Source organism: Chinchilla lanigera, unplaced genomic scaffold (genome assembly GCF_000276665.1).
Source record: "Chinchilla lanigera isolate Chin_1 unplaced genomic scaffold, ChiLan1.0 scaffold00018, whole genome shotgun sequence".
Classification (NCBI taxonomy): domain Eukaryota; kingdom Metazoa; phylum Chordata; class Mammalia; order Rodentia; family Chinchillidae; genus Chinchilla; species Chinchilla lanigera.
The window spans coordinates 26,058,317-26,080,492 of record NW_004955419.1 but is presented as its reverse complement, the minus strand read 5'-3'; positions in this window follow the sequence as shown (position 1 = coordinate 26,080,492).

Genomic DNA, 22,176 nt, shown 5'->3' with positions numbered 1-22,176 from the left:
AGTTAGTGCTGGAAAGGGGAAACTTACTAGAAGGTAGAGAAAGAATTAGAAAGGGTGAGGCAGAAAGTAATGCTCCTTGTTAGGGGATGCTGCATAGTCATAGGAAAAATGATGAGAGTCTAAGCAATGACAGGGACATGGTTAATGGAAACAGGACCAGATTGAAGAGAATTTTCAGAGGTGACAGAGGAGGGCTTAGCCACTGTGGAAGTGGAGGGACACTCAAAGTGGAACCAACGTTTGTAGGTTGCATGATAAAGAGGATGGTGATGCTCTTACATAATTTAGAGAGGAAGATTTTGGCATGTGGAGTTTCTGGTGCCTGTGAATACATTAGTGAACCTAACCTGAGGAGAATCATTTCAGGAAGAATTACTTAGCATCCTGGTCTCTGGGACTGATGTTCCTAAGTGGCTGCTAGGCCTAATAAAAAACAATTTGATTTTTGTAAGATGTTCTAGACAAAAAGCAGCAGTTGTAATGTCTTTTCAGTGCTTACAAAAAATTATCATGGCTGGGCACAACACACTCTAAGCTACACCCAACATGTCTCAAAGTATTTAAGTGAAAGGAAATATGGTGCATTGACCACAGTTCTCAAAGTGCCGGCTCTAACTCCAAAATAAGAACTCTTCTGAAGAATTACTACTGAGTTGGGAAAATCTTTGGGATATAATCAGATTAACTTAAAAAGCAGGGCTGGGGATTTAGCTCAGCAGCAAAGCGCCTGCCTGGCAAGCGCAAGGTCGTGAGTTCGATTCCCGGAATCGGAGGGGAAAAAAAAAAAAAAAACCTTAAAAAGCAAAGAAGAAAAACATTAATAAAATGTATCCTAAAAATTTAATATATGTATATGAGTATATATACATATACAGGCTACGTATATAGCATGAATATATAGACACATTCATTTGCATATATCACAGATAGAAAAAACACTAGAAGGAAATGTGCCAAAACTGTTACGAGATATCTTTCATTAAGTAATTACCTATTACCAGGCATTGTGCTATTCACTAGCTATTGTGAGAAAAACACATCTAGTAAAGCTTCCTTAGAGTTTATGGTTCAGGAGCTAAGCAAAACATTTAAACGTACTTGTAAAGCTATCTAAGTTCTGAATCCTAGTCTTTTATAGTTGACTGAATCTTTGATTCAAACCATCAAGTTACTGCTCTCTAGGGATAGAGTAACATGTCAAAAATAAACACCTAGGAAGAGGAAGAGTCAGGATTTGGATGCCTGTCCTACTCTGCTTATATTAGTGGTTTGCTATTATTAAGTATTTCTAAAACATTCCTTTATTGTTCATAGAAATAACTTTTTTACTTGTATTTCCTTGATTAACATAATATATAATTAACTTCTACAATTACAATAATGAGTATAACTGGCATTCCCCCATTTGTGAGAAGACCCACATGGTTTTTGGATGAGCATCACCTACCTGAGCTGACTGACCACTGGCATGCAGTAGTTTTAGGCATTGCTCAGCATAATTTAGAGATGTCATTCAGAGTACACATCATCTGATAAATCAACTAAATGGAAACTGATTAGGAGAACACATACTGTGTCATATTTGTGGTCACACAGCTTAGGGTTAACATTAACATAAAATTAGGCAGCCAGTTAAATCACATTGATTTCTCTCTATACTGATATCTTATTTTCCCCTGTATTATATCTGCCACTAAGTCAAATTTAGTGCTCAGTTTGGGTTGCACTCTTGCTCTGCCCCAGTGCATATAATGTTGTCCTAATTCCCAGGACCTCAGAATGTGAGTAAATATAGAAATAAGGTCTTTAGAAAGGTATTAAGGTAAAATGAGGTTGCATGAGTGGATCCCGGTCCAATAAGACTGATGTCCTTATAAGAGATGCAAATAGCACAGGAAATCAGGACATAGGCAACCTACACAAACCAATGGGTGCCCATGTGAAGATATAGTAAAAAGGTGTAGTAGTTAGCTTTCCTATCACTGAAACATAATATGCAACTTAAAGGAGGAGAGGTTTAATTTAGCTCCTGGTTTTGTAGCGGGGGGATTCATTTCACGGTCAGCTGGTTCCCAGGCAGAAACATGATGGCCAAAGGGCATAATGGAATGATCTTCAATTCATGGTAGCAAGGAAGCAGAGCAAGGAAACAGGGAATAGTGCCTGAGAAGAAGGGTGAAGGGTTAAACATAGAACCCAATGTCACACTTTCATGATCTACCCAGACACACTCACAAGTGTGCTTCACCAATCTTCTTAGTGGATCCCAAAGCCAATCAAGTTGATATTCCACTCTAACTGCTACAAGAAGCAATCATCTATAAGGGCCTTGTCAGTTTTTAACCCAAACACATCTCTTTAAATCATTTTTAATCTTCAAATAAAGATAATAGCAAGTTCATAATTCTTCCCAGTAAAATACAACTATCCTGCATACAGGTAGAAAAATAAAAATCTTTTCCACAAAGTTTTAACAATTCCAGCAGCTTTCAAAAGTTTAAGCTTTTTCTGAGACTCAAAGAACACTTTTTTCTGTGAATCTCTGTAAAAATTAAAAACAAGTTATATAATCCCAAGGAGCAAATGACACAGGGGAAACATTTCCATTCCAAAAAGGAGGGATGGGGGATAGAAAACACTCTCTGGGGCAGTAATCTGGGGGTATGTGATAGTGAGATGTGAGGTCCAAAAGGCTTGAGTGGCTCCACCTCAGTGGCCCTGCTCTTTGTATATAGTTCATGTGGTCTGTTTCTTGGGCTGTCATGAGCAGCTTTCCTTAGATTTTCCATATTCCTGGCATCACCAACTTTCTGGGGTCTCCACTGCAACTTTGGTTTCACTATCACAGCTTCATACTCTGCCTTCTTAGGGACTTCTTGTCTGACCTGTCAGGCTTTCCTTTAAATACAGGTGGAAGTCTCCCAGACCCCACAACTCTTGTATATGCATATCGATAGCCCTTGAACAGAGATTCCCGCAAAGTCTCAGGACATGGACAAAATTTAGGCAAATTTTCTGCTAGAGTGTAACATACACAGCCTCTTGTCAACTTCCAATGGAGTCCTTGGTCCCAAATGAAGACCTTCTGAGCCTGGCTTTTATTGTCCTCATTCCTACCAGAATTCTGGTCTTTTGAGTTCTGATCAGAAGCACTCATCAAGCTCTACTCATAGCTTTCAAGGTTTGCTTCAGCCCAATGCTCCAAACTTTTCCATGCCCCTCCTGCAAACTAATTCCAAAGCCTTCTAAACTAGTCACAGCCATGACCCTACTCTTCTGGTATCAATTTTCTGTTAGCTTTCCCATTGCTAAGACACAGTGTCTGATACCCACAAGTTAAAGGACAAGAGAATTAATTTGGTTTATGAGGGATATAGCCAGCTGGCTCCAAGGCACAAACATCATGGCAGAATCTGGTGGAGCAAAAATGCTGACCATCCAAACACACCCAGAAGGATGCTTTAACAATCCTCTGAGTAATCCCAAAGACAATCAAGTTGACTGCCACAGAAGGAAATCATGTGCAAATCAACACCCTAGAGAAAATCAAACATGTGGACACCTTAATCCTGCCTCCAAATCTGTGAGAAAATAAATTTTTGTTGTTTAAGCCACTCAGTCTGTGGTAATTATGATAGCCTTAACAAATCAGTATAGTGCTTATCCCAATGACTAGTACATGGTCAGCATTCAAATACTAATGAAATAAATCAGTGAATAAGAAATGTATCTCTCCTCTACCTTAAACTTCTGGAGTTGATTTTTTGGGCTGCCTCCCACAGAAACTTTAGAAGAAAAGTTAAATAAACATTTATGTGCTCTAATTATGTGCTGTCTGCACAGCAATGTTGCAATAAGAGAATAGGCTTTCTCTTTCACCCATTTCTAACTTCTGATCCTAAGGCTAAGTAAGGTACTTCCTATAAGTTCCAACTTACTAATATGTACAAATGACCAAAGTCAAAATTCCAGCATCATTAGAATATAGCCAGTCCTTAACTGGTTATTGAAAACCTTTATCTTACTTTCCTTATCCTGAGCCACTGAGTCTCTTGAGCTTTGAAGAGACCCAAAGGCACACAGGCAAGTCTAGACTGTGAAGCAGATAGAAAAATCTCTAAGTCCTTTGATACACACATATGAGATCATGGGATTCAAGGCTGAACTTTCTCTTTTTCTTAAAGAGGCAAATTAAAGGACTCAGAAAACCTGACACATCACCTAGATATGCTATTAGCAACATGAGCACAAAACTAGATTAGCTTTCACACAGAATGCCAAAGCCCATCTGACCTTTGAGGGTACCTGGACCAGCCTTCTTGTCTTTGAAGGACAAAAATTGATGTCCTGAATGGCAAAGGTCTATCCCTGCTTTTGAAGTAGTAATTTGTTAAGCCTTGTCTGTGGAAACCAAAGACAAAGGCAAACTCTTCAATATTTTATATCATTATTTTTTAGAGAAAAATTTTTCCCTAGAAATCCTACCTATTATCTAGTAGCATTTGTCCAAACAGTCCTAGGAATAAGGAACTCACAAATGCCCTGAAGCAGTGAGGTTACCTTTGATTGATTCAATTCTAAGTAATTCCTTGCACTGAGCCTAAATCTTAGTCCCTGCATTTTCTACCCATTACTTCCATTTATGCCTTAAGTATTATGGAGTAAATCTAGCTTTTCTTCTCCATGATAGCCTTTGGATATTTAAAGATACAGAGAACTTTTAATAGTGTTTCACAAGTCATGATTTTGAGCTTTCTACTTATCCTCAATACTATTATTAACTGGCTTAAATCCTCACAGGATCTAGTTCCTGACATATCAATAGACAGAAATACAGTATTCTAATAAATTAACTCTGGTCCCTTGACCTGAAATGAAATCATCTATGAATCATCCCTAAATGGTGGGGAAGGTAGACTATGACTAATTATCAATAAAGAAACTACCTCCATCTAGTTTCTAGATATCCTATACAAAATCCCTTCATTTCCTCAATTATTTCCAAGGCTACTGTGCCAGAACATTAAAATCTTCCCTGGCCTTCTCCCTGTACATCGGCCCTTGTTTCTCCTGCATCCTGCTATTCTCAGTCCTCCCAATTTGTCCCTAACCTCTAGCAGGTTTTAGGCTGGATGGAGAGGAGAACAACCCGCAAAGCCTCAAGCCAAACTCTTTCCAAGGGAAGCAACTTCAAATAATTCTCCTGCTTTCTCTTTGTATTTCCTTCTCAACACACTGGAGACGAAATCAGTACTGCTATCTTCATCACAGAGGATTGGGACAAAGACAAGTGCCCTTGCTGAGATTCTTACCACAAACTGAGCTCATACAGACCAACTCCTTTCCAAGGCAGTATTGGTAAGCTGACCTATTCAAATCCTATTAGCTGGAAAGTAAAATGAGCCAAATAAGCAGAGGGTGGAGGGCCAATAGACCTTAGCAGTTCTCTTGAATTGTTTCTTATGACTGGATGGGAAATATCTATTGAAGAAATAGAAGCCAGGGGGACTGAGTGGTTGATAAAGGGATATTCCCATATTTCCTAATAATAAACCCGCATGTGTAATATAAAAACTCAAGAGTAGAAGGTTTTAAGGTCTGTTTGTTCTTGCTTTTCCCCCACCAACTTTGAAGGACAATATGTTTACATAATGACATCTCTTTGTTCTCATTGCTTTCAAGTCTTTCCTCCATACTTAGCATATTCTTAATAAGAACCGGACTTTATCTTGCCTGGTAAGTAAAACCCATGGGGGTTGAAATTTTCCATATTACACTCAATACTAGGAGGACATAAAAGGATTTAAAATTCTTTGGTGGGTGAAAGCAAGTTTGAGTGATTGGAGATGCCTAAAATAAAACAAACGATTATTAGTGTTTCTTCTAGAAAGATGTTGCCCTTATAAAGCTGTGCCAGGTACAAGAAATGGGCTTAGATAGGGTAAAGAAAAAATTAGGTCCAAGCTCATCTCAAATTCCAGAAGCTTTTCCCTTGCTGCAAATAAATACCTTGCTTTCCAGGTCTACAGATGTGATTTATGTGAGATGTGTTTTGATAAGCTTGGGTATAGACAAAAGAATAGTTCAAATTATTCAACAACTCTTCTAGGCACTGGAAATGTTCCCATAGATAAGATAGACAGGGTTCATGCCTTCATGGAGTTTATAATCAAATGATCCTTACTGTACCTTAAATTAATTTTATAAATAGAAGTCTTTACAAACTACTGATGATAGAGTAAAATATTCAGTCATGCAATGAACACTGACATCGCCTAGGCCTGGACACATGCTATCAAGGAGGATGTGGCCTAAAAATGATATGTGAAATGTGGACTCTGCCTACAAATAGCTCCAAATCTAATTGGGAAAATAATATATGAACCAGGTGACCAACAGAACAATTTAAAATACAACACTAGATTGAATTGCTCAAAGTGTCTTAAAGCTGGAAAGTGTACAATGAAATGTTAAGTATCATGGTTCTGCCAAAAATTTTAAGGAAGTTTAAGGAAAGATGGTTATAGAGATATCATTAAAGGCTTTCTGGAGAAAATGGTACCACAGCTGGGGTCTTCTAAGCTGGACCAGAGGGGGTGAGCCAGAGAAAAGACACAAGACCAAAAAAGAACCTGTCAGTTACTGCTAGGGACAACAGAAGAGAACTAATTAAATAACCACAAATCAAGAATGTTATAAAACAAAGCCAAACAATTCAGATCACACCTAACAAACAAAATTATAATAGAAATACCATGTCTGCTCCCCAAACACATGTACGTTCAACACATTCTTGGAAAGAGTGCTGTAACGTTGATTTATATCTGACAGTCCAAGTAAAAAAAGAAAGCGCTGCCAAATCCGCCTATATAAATCCCAGTGATTTCACATGTTTTCATCCTATGAACTGAAGGCAGAAAAAGAGATTTAAGTCTTTGAGACAGCAGACAATAAAATGGTACCCTGGTGAAGCTTCTTAGTGGAGCTACCAGAATCATATTTATCATGTTGAAGACTGACATTAATTCTAATGTGCAGACGCTGTTCAGCATTGCAGTGTGCAGTGTTAAATAGCTCTAACAGGTGAATTTATTGAGTTATGCAGGCAGGGCACTGATTTGTACAGAGGGACCGTATAACTGCAGTCTCACACAGAATCAGACCCCACTTTTGTCAAAAGCCACCTATTTGACAAGACTCTCCTCTAAAGTCTTCCTGGATGGAAATGCTTTTCTTTTTCCTCATGGTGTCAAACCTTTAGGCTGGAAATGCCCTGATCAGAGCCAAACTGTATCTAAATAAGACATTTTGAGGCACGCCTCTAGGTATCCCCAACTGTCCCATGAGGAGTAGGAGAAGCAGAAATGATCTTCTGTCAGATGAAAATATTATGCCCTTATAAAGAACACTTGCTGCCTTCTAGACCTCACCAGACAGCCTCAATTATGAATTAACCAGCTGCTGCTCTGACCAAAAGTCCAGTCAGACTATGAATCTCTGGCACATGGACCTCTAGGGCAGAGGCAAAAATCTGCATTTTTACAAAGCATCCCCAGGTGCTCCCCGAAGGTAGTAGATTACTCCTCTGACTGACCACTAGAAGCATCTAGAGAGCAGTTTCAAAGCACAGGCTTTCAGAACACACCGCACACTCCTGAATGGAGTCTTAACAGTGTGGAAACTCTGAGTGCAGTCCTGGACTGTGATGCTGCTGAGACTGTTTACCTAAGGATGAAAGTGATACATCCCAGTTGGTGTTGGTATTACTTCTCACTAATTGTTTGCTTCCTTTTATAAGAAAAGGAGAGTTAAGAAACCCACTATGTTTCAATTCTTGATCTTGGACATCAGAAAACTGGAAGCTGATGGTAAGCCTTTCTGACTCAGATTTCTAGGTACAAGTATTTCTCCATTATTGGGTCCTCTCCTTAAGAACTTTTTAAAAAATGACTTCCAGTTAAGCCACTAGAAGTAGTTGGAGCATAAATTACAAATTAATAGAATGTGAATAATTCAAATCCAAGGTTAATCTTACTTTTCAGAAGGTCATCTTTCCTATTCAGCTTATAATATGGGTAAATATTGCATTTTTACACTCTGTTACCAATATTGGGGTTCCTATAACCTGCTTTTTTGGACAAATGACAGCAGAGGAAGAACCCCAAAAGAACAATGAATTTGACAGAGTGGAAGAACCAAAGCCTTACTCAGTCGACACAGAAACTGTTTTCCCTCTCAGCCCAATTATCTGCTAAGGAAAACCAGCTCTACAGTGAAAAGAAGTCTGGACATTCAACCAGAAAACTGTGCTGGAATCCCCATCGGGATGCACTGGACTCCCACATCTGTAGGCACTGATGTCTTTACCTCTATATGCCTAGTGTCCTCATTTGTGAAATGGGGTTAACAACCTCAACATTGCCTTTCTCAGATGGTTATTGCAGAAGTGCTTTATAAAATGAATGTTTTACAAAATGCAAATTCTTAAACAACAAATGGGAATAGGTTGGAAATGCTAAATAAAATAGACTCACATGAGGTAACCAATCCTTCAGCTAAGGGGGCTTTCCTGTTCATACAAAAAGATAGTAGAAATGAAAATAAATCTAGAATATTCTAATATCCTCTTCAAACAGAGGAAAACTCTGTCAAGACAATAGCAGACAGGTAGGTGCCCCACCCATGTAGCATTTAGCTTTACGATACTGCATTGACAAGATCATGCTGGAAACACTGTGTTCAGTTCTCTATACCTCACTGCAAAAAGCCTTTCAGACTCAGAGAGCATCCAAAAGAACACAATCAGCATAACAAGGGACCTGGAAACCATATCCCATTAAAAGTGTTTGAAAGGAACTTAGCATGAATGGGGTACCTAGGGCAGGTTTAGAGAACAGGGCCCAGTCTTCAAACATATAAACTAACAGAATTTTCCAGTAAAGGTGGGAATTATTTTTTTCAGCATGGATCCTCCCATATGTGAAAATTATTGGAGACCAAGTGTTGATTCAGAGGAAGGCAAATTTCAGAATGGAGGACATTAACTCAGACAAGAACTTCAGTTGTCAAGTGTTTGCAAAGGGATTCTTGTATCTGGTGAGAAGTTGCAATAGACAATCTTGGAAACATTCTGACTTCAGGATGCTAGAAGACTGTCCTTTCATTACAGGCAGACAGTTTCTTCTCCTTGGAAACAAACTAAAATCCTCAGATGAAGAACATAAACTTGACTTCAGGTAGTAGAAATTGAGCATCATCTCTGAGAATTCTTTGATTTGGGTACTGTAGGTCCATCACCTGCCAAAACCTTTGCCTTTCCACATTGTCTGCGTTCACTACCTCACTTTGATAGCTCGGCTTCTCAGATCAAAGCTTGATCGGGCACCATCCCCCAGGCTGCCTCCCTTGGCACAAAGCCAGAAAACCACTGCTGCCATTCGTGTTTTCATTTAGTAAATAAAGATCAGAAATGGCTGCTGCTTTCATAGATTGAAAACTCCGGTCTGCAAATAAATATCTTGGGGGAATTAGAGAAGATTTGGAGAACAACAGTCAATCTCAATATAATTAAAAATAAGCTCTCACCTGCTACTAATTTCCTTCTTGTTTCTTTGCTAACAGAAATCTTTGTTTGAACAAAGAGGTAAAAGGCACAGTTAGAAGCTGTTTACATAGTGCAAATGAGAGTGCTAATTGTAGGGAGCCTGCATGTTAATGAGAAAGAGGTTATTTATCAGTGTGAAATTCTGAGTGCAATAAATTGCAGGTGATATTTCAGGAAACATTCATTTTCTAATGATTTCTTTTCACCTCCAACAGTGGCCCCAAATCAAAGTGCAGTGTGTTGTAATGAAATGAGAATTGGCCTGGAAGTCAGGAGACCTAGTTGTGGTTCATAGTTACAGTAGCTGTGTGCCCTCCTATGTACTGCCTTCCTTCCCTGAGTTTCGGCCTCTGTACCTGTGGAAATTGGGCATCTCTAAGTTTCCTTTCACCCTACACATCACAGGGTAAGAAGCATCAGGAGTATACCTAATACCTCTACTGAGAAACAAGTTTCCCTTTCTTGTTGAAGAATTTGTTGTTCTGAAACCAACTTAACAAAAATACATTCTTGGAAGGGAACCAGCTTCCCAGTTCCCAGGTTTTCCCCTTGCCTGGATGCTGCGTTCTGTCCGGTTCTTTTTGAGGAACTCATCAAGGTCCTTGGAAACAGCATGTCAACATCACATGCCTCCCAGCCACCCCCTCCACTTCTCTCAGCTAACCCCTGAAAAGCCTCTAGGTTCCCTGGCCTCCAAGTGACTCATTCATTTCACAGATAGTGTTTGAGCACCCACTGGGAGAACGATACTGAGGTAAGCATCAGGAACACAGAACTCTGCGAGGCAGGCATGGGCCATATCCTCATGGAACTGAGTAAAGGAGAAGCCACCAATCAAAGAATTATCTGAATAACAATGGAATAAGTGTGATGTGGTTCACGTATTGGGTATTAGCTATCTTGGGGACCTTACTTAATCTAGATGGTCAAGAAAGGCTGCCCTGAGTGACATTTTCACTAAGCGTACAGTAGAAGTAAGCTGATTTGTCCAAAGTAAGCTGGAGGGGAATATAAGTTGAGGAAACGGTGACCACAAACACACAGGGGTAAGAAGGAGCCCAGCACATCCAAGGACTGCAAAAGTCAGTGTGACTGAGGACTCTGAATAAGCACAGAATGGACAGATGGAGGCTGGGGACCTAGATGGGACGACTCACATAAGACTCTGGAGGGCCCATGAAAACTGTCAATGCCTAAGGCAATCAAGAGCCATTAATATATTTTAAGCAGGGAAATGATGTGATCAGAAGGAGGGGTAGGGTCAACTTGTCTCAAGTGTTGTGTTGAAATTCACATTTCCAAGGGACTTAGAAGAACTCTGAAATCTTCTTCCATCCCCTCAATAGGCCATATGTATGTGTACACCAAGCCCCAAGAACAAAGGGCATTCCAGTGTTCCAAGGAAAATGAACCCACAGATAACATTTTGGTCACAATCATTATTTGTGGAATGAATGAGTCACTGGAAGAATCTAGCTTCCTCTCAAGAAGCAACGCTTATGAAGTTTCTTGTTTCATTTTTTGATGATGCACACTTATAATCTCAGTACTTTGGGGGACTGAGGCAGGAGGATGATAAGTCCAAGGCCAGCCTGGGCAACTGAGTGACTTAGCAAGACCCAGTTTCAAAATTTTAAAAAAGATGTTAAAGGGGGCTGGGGATGTAGCTCAGTGTGAAGACCTGGGGTCCACTCCCCAGCAATGGAAAAAAGAAGAAAAAGAAGAAAGAGAAAGAAGTGGTGGTCTGGAATGTCTGGGATGCAGGGACTTTAGGGAGCCTTCCACCATCCCTCCTGTCCCCCTTTCAGGTGTGCTAGGTAAATAAGAATGACCCCAATATAAGGGAAAATAGCAGCAACACAATAAGCTGGAAACCCCAAAGGCCATGGCACAAAATGGGATGGAAACACAGGGAAGGCTGTAGAAAGAGAAGACATCTGTAGGCCCTGGCCAACGTCAGATTGAGCTCTCAACTCCCACTCCCAGAAGTTTCTGTGGCCAAACACTGTGAACATAGGCTTGTTCCCCAAGAGGCAATACCCAGGAGGTAGGTCCCAGGAAGCCAGCTCCTGAGCTGTGTGGCCACTAGAGGCTGAGGGTGAGGGAAATAGACTACTGACTCTCACAGTGTGACACATCGAACATATGTTTCATAATCAAGTAGGATATGGTGACAAATGCAGCTTCCCCAGCCCCAGAATGACTTTACCCTCATAAGTGGGAGAGTAGGGGTGGAGGTGGAGTAAGTTTCAAATCCCGATTCCCACACTTATGAAAATGCACATTCAGGAAAACTCCCTGCTCTATTGCAGCCTCAGTTTCCAGTATGTGAAATGAATATCATAATTGGATTTACCTTCTAGGAACATTGTGAAGCATAAATGATGTAAGTCACAGAAAAGGTCCTTAGAGTTGATGCCTTCTTGGGACAGAGTAAGATCCTGATAGCTGTTAACTATTATAACCAAGCATCATCAAGAGTAGAGTTGGGAACTTGTGTATTTAACCAACCATATAAGAGGTTCTGAAGATCACTCATTAATGTTTTACCTTCTGCCTGTGGGGTATCAAAACACCAGTCCCTGAGCTAAGCCTTTTATGTGCTTTATCTCATTGAGTCATATTTGGTAGCACAAGCATTTCTCATCTCACAGATGAGGAAACTGAGGACCAGCAGGATTCAAAGGCCTAGTGGTTTGGCTCCTGGCAGAGGGTCAGATCTCCAAGTCATGGATCTTCATTAATAACAACGTATTCCACCAGGATTGAGACATGAAGGGGTAGCTGTCCTGGAGCCTGAGCAGAGAGCAGCTGTAACATCTGCAGCCTCTGTTCAAGAGAGACAGGGTAGATTGAGGAAACCCTGAAGCTCATGGGTAGAGCAGCTTCCCAAGAAGGAATGGTGCTTCTTCCAACCATTAAAAGAGCCAAGAGGAAAGGCTCAGGCACATGCCCTTCCAGCAGTCTGTAGGCCTCTGTCATGGCATGAAGCGCTTGTATATGTTACTAGTGCACGTGTCAACTCCTCCAGGCCTTGATCACAAGGCTGAAGTCTGTGGTCTGTCCTCCAAGAACACAGGAGGCAAGAAGAAACCAAAGAATCATTCTGGGTACAGCTGTGCCCCAAACCAAGTGTTTGAGCCTGATAGTGGCCTTCAAGGTAAAACTGTCAGTCAGAAGCTATGCATTTCAATATCACTTTTTATTTTAAAGAGAAAAAAACAATAAAAATGATACAGAATTTCAAAACAAGATGATGGGAAATTAACAATGGTTATTATATTGCATATTGCTATCTTCAAAGTAGTTGCTCAGGTTACAAAATATATGCACGCAAAATTGATTAAATAATATAAGCACTAATTGTTCCTTTCAATGAATTAATAGAAATTAGTAGTATAGTTATCTTAGCTATCTTGTGCGTGTATATATATATATATATACATACATATATGTACATATATTTCCCCCTTCCTTCTTTTCTCCTTTCTCCTATCCCAGTTATTCTTTCCTTTTGAGCAGTTTCTTTCCCTTTCACTATATCTATTGTACCTTTTGGATCTTATTTACTCTTTTAGTTTCTTATACTAGGGAGACAATACAATGTTTACACATGCGAGTCTGGTTTATTTCACTTACGAGTATGGTTTCTGCATCAATTTACCTGTGAAATCCTCAAATTTATCCTTCTTTATAGTTGAGTATTACTCCATGGTATAAAAATACCACACCTTTTTATCCATTTCTCAGTTGATGGGTATTTGGATTATTTCCAAGATTTAGTTACTAAAACAAATTTTGCTGCTATAAACATGGGTGCACATATACCACTGTGATATGATGTTTTCAGTTCTTCTAGAAAAATACCAAGAAGAGGAATAGCTGGGTTGAATGGGACCTCTAGACCTAGTTTTGTGAGGAATCTCCACACAGATGTTCGCAGTGGAAGAGGGTTCCATTTTCCCCACGGTCCTGCCTGCATTTGTTATTGGTTGATTTCTTGATAATAGCCGTTCTTTCTGGGCTGGGAAAGAATCTCAGTGTTGCTTTAATTTGCATTTCTTAAATGACCAGTGATATTGAACATTTTTGTAAGTATTTATTCACCATTAGTATTTCTTCATTTGAGAAGTGTGTATTCATCTCAGATGCCCATTTTTGGATTGGGTCTTTGAATTTTGGGGGCTGATTTTTTAAAATTCTTTATGTGTTCTAAATAAAAGTCCTGTATCTGAGGGACTGTTGGTTAAAATTTTTTCCCAATTTGTGGGTTTTCTTTTCAATCTGTTGGTAATTTCTTTTGATGTGCAAAAATTTTTCAATAAGATGAGATCTCAGTTGTTGATTCTTTGAAATATTTCCTGGGTAGTTTGGTTTTTGTTCATGAACTCTCTGCCTACCCCTATGTCTTCAAGATTTCCACCTACTTTCTCTTCCAGTATATTGTTTCTGTTTTAATATTTAGATGTTTGATCCACTTTGACTTTAGTTTAATGCAGGGTGATAAGCATGGGTCTAGTTTTAGTCTTCACAGTGTAGAAAGCCAGTTTTTCCAGCACTATTTATTAAAGAGGTTATCTTTCTTCCAGTGCACATGTTTAACCCCTTTGTCAAAGATAAGGTGGCTGAGTGTGTTTGTAGCTGTGTCTCCATCTTCTAATCTATTCCATTGATCCTCAGGGCTGTTTTTTTTGCCAGTACCATGCTGATTTTATCACAGTAGCTTTGTAGTGTAATTTCAAGTCAGGGACTGTGATGTCTCCTGCCTTGCCTTTGTTGCCCAGGATTGCCTTTGCTATTTTATGTCTCTTCTGGTTCCAGATGAATTTTAATAATGTTTTCTCTAGGTCTGTGAGGTATGCTAATGGTATTTTGATCAGGATTTCATTAAATCCATATAACAGTTTTAGGAATATGGCCATTTTAACAATGTTTGTTCTTCCTATCCATGAGCAAGGAATATCTTTGCATTTTCTGAACTCTTCACTCTCCTTTTTCAATGTACTGTAATTTTCAAGGTATAGATCTTTTTACTTTCTTTGTTAGACTGATTTCTAAGTATTTCATTTTTTGGATGTTGTTGTGAAGTGTGTGGTCTCCCTAATTTCTCTCTCAGTGAGTTTGTTGTTTGTGTATGGAAATACTATTGATTTTTGAGTGTTGACTTTGCATCCAGCTATGCTACTGAATTTGGTTCTTAAATCTAGAAGTCTTTTGGTAGAGTTTTTGGGGTCTTCTATGGAGAGTACCATGTTATCTGTGAATAATGATAATTTCACTTCTTACTTTCTTATCCTTCTTATTTTTATTTCTCTCTCCTGTCTAACTGCTCTTGCTACTACTTCCAGAACTATTTTGAAAAGGAGTGGTGATAGTGGACATCCTTGTCTTTCTCCTGATTTTAGATTGAAAGCTTTCAGTTTTTGTCCATTTAGTATGATGTTGACTGTTGGTTTGTCAGAGAGGCTTTTATCAGATTGAAGTAAAAACCATATATTCCAATTTAATGTAGGGTTTTTATTATGAATCACTTTTGGACTTTTTCAAAAGCTTTTTCTTTATTTATTGAGATGATCATATGGTTTTTGTCTTTGGCTTTGTTGATATGGTGAATTGCATTCATTCATTTGCATATGTTGAACCATCCTTGCATTCCTGAGATGAATCCCACTTGGTCATGGTCAATCTCATTTTTTTCATGATTCTCAGCACACTATTTAGTATCTCAGTGTCTGCTTCATTCTCTGTAAAATAACTACTATAATCACTCGAATGAGAAAATGCACATGAAAGGTGATAAACTATACAATACCCTCAGTCCATGTGAATAAAGACAGGAGAGTGACATATCAGACCGAGTAAAACCTGGGTGGACCTGGTTCTCTGTTCTTTGAGTCCCACTCACCCTCCACAGCCTCTCCTCATAGCGTCTGTGCCATTTTAGTACATTTGTAGGTGGCTACTTGTTCCCCCAGACAGACCAAGTGCCACTGTGGAGAAGCAGCCCTTCAGATTCACCCCCTACAGGAGCATAATGGAGACATCCCAACATGTAGAGTCATGACCCACCCAGCAGCCTGCTCCTCTGGGACTGCTCCAGTGTCTGTCTTACCATGGGTCCTTGGTAAGAGGGATTGAAATTTGTTGCTTCTGATCAACAGTTCTCCCTGCTGTATATATAAGGACACCAGTGTTTGCAGAGCAAATCACTACACAGTAGAATCTCATGACCTTGACTCTGGAAGTGGGGTCTCACATCAGGACCAAGCCCAACTCTGGAGGGGACAAAGCAGGTACCCAATGAAGATTTGTGGAATGAATAAATGATCCCTATACAAAGTGGGCCTTTTTATCTCAGAAATTCAGAGGATAAAACTTCACAATGATTTCAATTCCCCTCTGGACACACAGAAACAAGGCATAGGGGTGCTTCATGCAGAAGACACCTAGATGTGACTCTACACTCTACCAAGGGTCACTTACACCTCATGGAGCCCTGAATACATATGGCAGGAACTCTCTTGATGTGATGTGTTCTCTGTTGTCTGCCTGCTTCCTGGCACTGCCCACCCTGCTCTCTGGCTCTTATGCCTTGGAGGCTCATCTTCTAGATCTCATTTGAGCACAAAGGTGCATTCTGAAACTCAAAGCTCTTTGAATGGATTCAGTGGGAGTAGGATGGCCATGTTCTTCCTAGGACGGTACAGCTGCCTAAGAACCCAGGGCAAAGGCTCTGCTACAGCAAGGGAAGGGGGGAAATGCTTATCCCCCAGGGTAACATTTACCAAAGGAAGAAAAGTGAAACCTTCATTGGACTCATTAGAAGCAATTACTTTTACCGTCAGATTAATAGGAACAAAGGCAGAGATAGGGGAGTAGCCAGGCAAGGTTGTAATCAGCTCTTCCACAAGGACAAAGAAATGAACCACTGGACAGTTCTGCAGTAACACACAGGGAAATTTCTAGCAGGTGCAGAAGCTAGCCAACTCCCTGTGAAGCCAAGGCAGCATTCCTGTTATGGTCCTATTCCCTTTCCTACTGGATGGGGAGCACAATGCTGTGCAGTGCCAATGGTCTCCCTGGACACTAGAAGTCATAGTGAGGGTCTCAGAGAACATCTCAGCCTTACATTGTCAAGAATGTATCTGAGAAGGAAACAGGTAAGAAAATTATTTCAAAGAGATTTGAATCAGGAGTGGTGGCACTTGCCTATATCCCAGCACTCCAGAGGCTGAGGCAGGATGATCACTGTGAGTTCAAGGCCAGCCTGAACCACATAGTGAGTTCAAGACCAGTTTGAATTGTATAGTGAGATCCTGCCTCAAAAAATAAAAAGAAATTTTTTAAAAAAGAGGCAGAGACTTAGAACTCTTTCTTAGCCTGAAAATGGTGAAAAAAGGAATGATCCTATGGTTTTTGTCTTTGGCTCTGTTGGTATGGTGTATTGCATTCATTCATCCTATCACTTTCTTTAGTATGATGAAAAATTCCAAGTTTTTAAAAAAGGCAATACCCTATATTTCTGTTGATGAAGCCAGTGGGACTCAAGCAATAGAATTAGAATCTTGTCGTCATCTCCCTTTACACATGTACCTCCTGAGAGGACAAGATGTGCCTCCCATATCATAATTCCTCAATAAACTAGGGGTGCTATCTTCAAAAAAAGACCTTCCAAGACTCAAACTCTCAACCGCAGTACTTGAGGTAAAAAGGCCAAAAACTCTAAGGCCAGCCAGGGCCAAATGAGAATCACTTTCAAGTCATGCAAGCAGAGACAAATTACTTATCCTTCCTGAGCTTCAATTTATTCATCTGTGAAATGGGCAGGAAGTCTCTTTCACATGGGGTTGCTAGGAGATTTTAAAGATATGACTAATGTAAAGCCCTTGACACAATTCCTGTGAAATAGTAAAATGCCCCAAGGTCTTACTCCATTTATGTAGATTTAATCTATACAAAAGGGAGAAAAAAAATCCGAAAAAATCTGTACAACTTCTCTACCAAGTAAAAGAAACTAAGAACATATGAAGTCATTTCTTCCTCTAATCAAAAATTCTAAATATGAAGAGGACCCCTTGACTTACCCAAAGCAGGTTAGGGTCCCTCCTCCTGCCCTTATAACACCTTCCTAGCAATCCCCAATCACAGCCTTTGGGCCTCCAGTTGCAAAATTATCTTCACTTGCCTACTTGTTTTTAACACCCATTAGATCACAAAGTTCAGAAATCAGGAGTAATGTGTACCTTCTTCACAGGTATTTATTCAGTCCTTGACACAGGGTGTGATAGTTGCTTGATTAACCAATCAACAGATTTACAGATTTAATTAATCTATTAATATATACTATTATTTAAGGGACCTAAAACATATTACAATAAAATCTGGATCTAAACCTGAAATAATATCCATAATCAGATTGGAGAATGGAAGGCAAAAATAAAAGATCAACTAAGGAGTATGAAATTTCCTAACTTTAGGAAAGAAGAACTCTCTTCTCTAAAACATCCACAAAACGTTTTAGAAAATACTTTCTAATTACAAAAATAATGGCTTATAAAATTTACAATAGGCCATACTATATATGTGTGTGTCTGTCTGTCTGTGTTTCCAAACAACAGAGAAGTCAAAAGAAATACATATAATTATATACAGAAAATGTCCCCTTAGAGGAAAGAAGAAAGAAAATGGAGCACAATGATTATACATATATAATAAAATCTAATTATTTAGCTAAATAACTAGCCAAAACAAAATACAAACACAAAAATAAAATAGGTGAAGTAATGTTATATCAGTGTTCATGAACATAAAGCATCATTCCAATATTGCATCAGATAAAATTGAACACCAGGCAAATGCAAGAAAAATTACCACTTTATATAAGCAAAGTGTATAATTATGATTGTTTTAATGTAATACAGGAATAAAGGGTAATCCATAGGGAATAAAAAGATTAGGTCACTGACAGTATCAAAAACACTAAAACTAAACAAGATGAGGCTTCCGGGGAAGGGTGGAAGTGAATAATGCTAGGCAAAAACTTGGATTTTAAGGTGTCTTCCAAGCGAAAAGAAGAGCAACAAGAAAGTAGGCACAGGCCAACAAGTGAGATGATACAGTGTCAATTCACTGATGCCCTAAAAATAGCAGAATTCCTCGGCTAGTTCTGCATCTCCTTTCTTTTATGAAAGTGTTCTTCAAATAGAAAATAGGAGAAAAAGTGATTTCCCAGATGGGATTTGTGTCATGATATTAAATGACATTATGAAAGTTCCTAGTTACATTAAATTCACTCATTTGTCCATTCAACACATTTTTACTTAGTGCCTAATATGTTCCAGGTACAGAGAACACAAAGTTGAGGTCCCCTCTTCATTGAGGTTACATAGTTCAGTAGAAGAGATGATATTTCATATAATCACATGACTACATTGTCATATGTTACAGATTGTAAAAAGAAGCTCAAAAACGGGTAAAAGGATGCCATTAGATTGTATTGAGAGCTCACTTTCAGTTAGGGGTGTGGTAGGAAGTCTGAGGAAAGCCCCTCTTGAGAAGTCACGACTGTGTGTGTTATCCAGCTAGGTAACCGTGCTGAGGGACTGAAAGAACACAGACTTGTAAATGTAGACACAGCCAATACCCCTGAAAAATGCACAAAGAATACACAAACTGAGAGACAGGACAGCGTATCCACTTCCAAAAATGGGGGAAACATGGAATCTGGAAACTGCAGTCCAAACAGAAATCTACAAGAATGAGAGAAGGAAGCAGCCTGGCTAGTCGATTCACAGAAAAACATGTGTGACTCTCACGCAGGCACTTGCCCCTGGCTTCTCTTACTCTGTGCGGCTGGCCAGACCCACTCTGACCCCACCAAAGGAGATAAGGGAGATGCCTCCTAAGACTTGCTGGTGAGTCTGGTATGTTTGAAGGACTTCAAAATGACTCAGCATCAAAAACCTTCACAGGGACTTTCCATTTTTTGCCTGTGTCTTCTCTTTAGCTAAAGAAATTTTCAAATCTGTGCTTATGGAAGGAACAGTATCACTCCTTTCCAAGGACTCTGTTTCCATCAGAAACCTTCTGCCATGTTGCAACTATGACTCACATCCTCTCTTACCTCAGGGAAAAGTAGAGAGGAAAAGAACCACACAGTGGCATAATTGCTGCTGGTCTGCGTTAAAACTGTGTAATAGTCTCTAAATGCATGGATTCATTCACTTCCATGCAAATTTTGCCCTCTCTGCTATATGTATAGAACATATATGTTTGTGTGTATATGTAGTTATATATACATAAACTACAGAGTTTATGTATCTATTCTATTGGCTCTGAAAAATCCTGGCTAGTACTATATTTTACATAATATTACTCTCTATAAACTTTCTCAACCAGCATTGTCCAATAGAAATATAATGCAAGCCACATATATATTTTTTAATCTTCCAGCAGCCACATGTCATTAATTTTGCTTTGTTTTTTGAGACACGGTCACACCGTGTAGTTCAGGCTGGCCTTGAATTCACTGTGTAGCCCAGACTGGCCTTGGAATTGTGGTGACCCTCTTGCCTCAGCCTCCTGAGTGCTGGGATTACAGGCATGCATCACCTTGCTCAACATAGGCATATATTTTTAAAAGGCAAAATTAAGGTTTTATTTAATTCAATATATCCAAACATATCACTTCAATGTTAATTAACAGCAAAAATATTAATAAGATATTTATCAACCTTTATTTTCTACGATGTTAAAGCCTAGTACGCACATTATTCTAAACACCACATCTCAGCTTGGACTAGCCACAATTCAAATAGTCAATAGCCTCCTGTGTCTACAGACTATCGTACTAGATGGCATAGTTCTAAACTATAACTTACTTTCATATTCTAGAAAACTCTAGATGTCAAATGTAGCAATATATTTAAACAAAACTGTGAAATGGCTTCTTCAAAGTCTCATCCTGATGGTCAGATTCATGGGAAAGCTTGGGCCCTCTCACCAGGACAAATTCCCCACTACCTAGTGTCATTTCTGGCAGTGCCACCTCATTGGACAATGCCAGGAGACCTACTGACATGGGGGAGCCATGCACCTGTGGCAGTCACGGACTCAGGGTCCCTTGAACAAAAACCAGCCTCCATATACACAGTGTTGGTGCGAAGAAGTTTCTATATTGCTCTTTGGGGTAATAACTTGCGAGTAACAGTCAAGAAGCAATTTTCACCCACAGAAGAACATCATATATATATAAAGCTATCACCAGTTAATAAGGCATTTGTTTAAATTTCATAAGATTGGGCATTAAATTTCACAAAACAGACAAACCTTTGTGGCACTGTAGCGTTTCAAGTATTTCTGTTGTCTTATTTAACATGATATCTTTGCATTGGGCAAAAAAGACAAGCTATAAGTAAGTTTTGATTAGAGCACCAAGTTATTTGATGTTACTTAGTTCTAAATAAATGACAAATATAAACCATCATTAATATGAGCCATATATATTATCTCATATATATTATCCTCTGTGTGTGTGTGGGTGTGTGTGCGTGTGCATGTGCCCATGTGTGTGTGTGTGTATGTATTTCCTTGGTATCTTGGAAGGATTGGTTGTAAATTTTCCCATCAATACCCAAATCCATGGATGTTAAAGTCCTTCATATACAATGGTATAACATTTACATGTAACCTCTGCACATCCTCCCTTATACTTTAAATTATCTCTAGATCATTTATAGTATCTAATATAATGTAAATGTTATATCAATAGTTGTTATACTGCATTGTTTTGGGAATAATGATGAGAAAAAAACTTGTATGTGTTTAGTACACATGCAGATTTCTTGCCTGAATGTTCTCAATCCCACAATTAGTTTATTGGCAGATGCAGATCCTGAAGGTACGGGGGTCGATTGTGTATACTCACTCAGACACACAGACACACACACGGCATACAACATAGAGGTAAGGAAATATTCATGAGCTCATTAACATATATGCACATAGACTAGTCAATAATAGTTTTTTTCCCTGTCAGGGTTGAAACAACTGCCTTGGCAACCAAACAAGTTAAAAGTAGGTGAAATCTCACTTTCAATAATATCAAGTTTTAAATTCTTCTCCAAGGAAAATGGGCAACGTTACAGTCATATTTACTCTCACCAAAGCTGTGAGTCTAAGGTATTTATTCTTGCAGAGCAGTTAAATGTGGAAGTCTTTGCCTGGGTGCTCTCTGAGCAAGCTAAAAACACCTGTTTCCTCCCTGTCATCATTTCTCCCTCACCTGTTGTAGGAGTACTTAGACATTTTGACAAGGGTGTTATTTCAGTATGAACTCTTACAAAAGAAAAGAAAATATGATGAAAACATCCAAGGACATTATGTTCCTCATTTGCTTGCACTGAATTTATTTCCTTGCACTGAATTTATTTCCTTTTCATATTTTGCTGTGCACACAGAAATATCTCAATGCAGAAGAAATTAAAAACCTCCCCTTTCCCCAAAAGATCATATATTCCTCCCAGTGGCTTGATTTGTTTTTAAAAAAAAACCCAGAATCAAAAGTTAAAGAT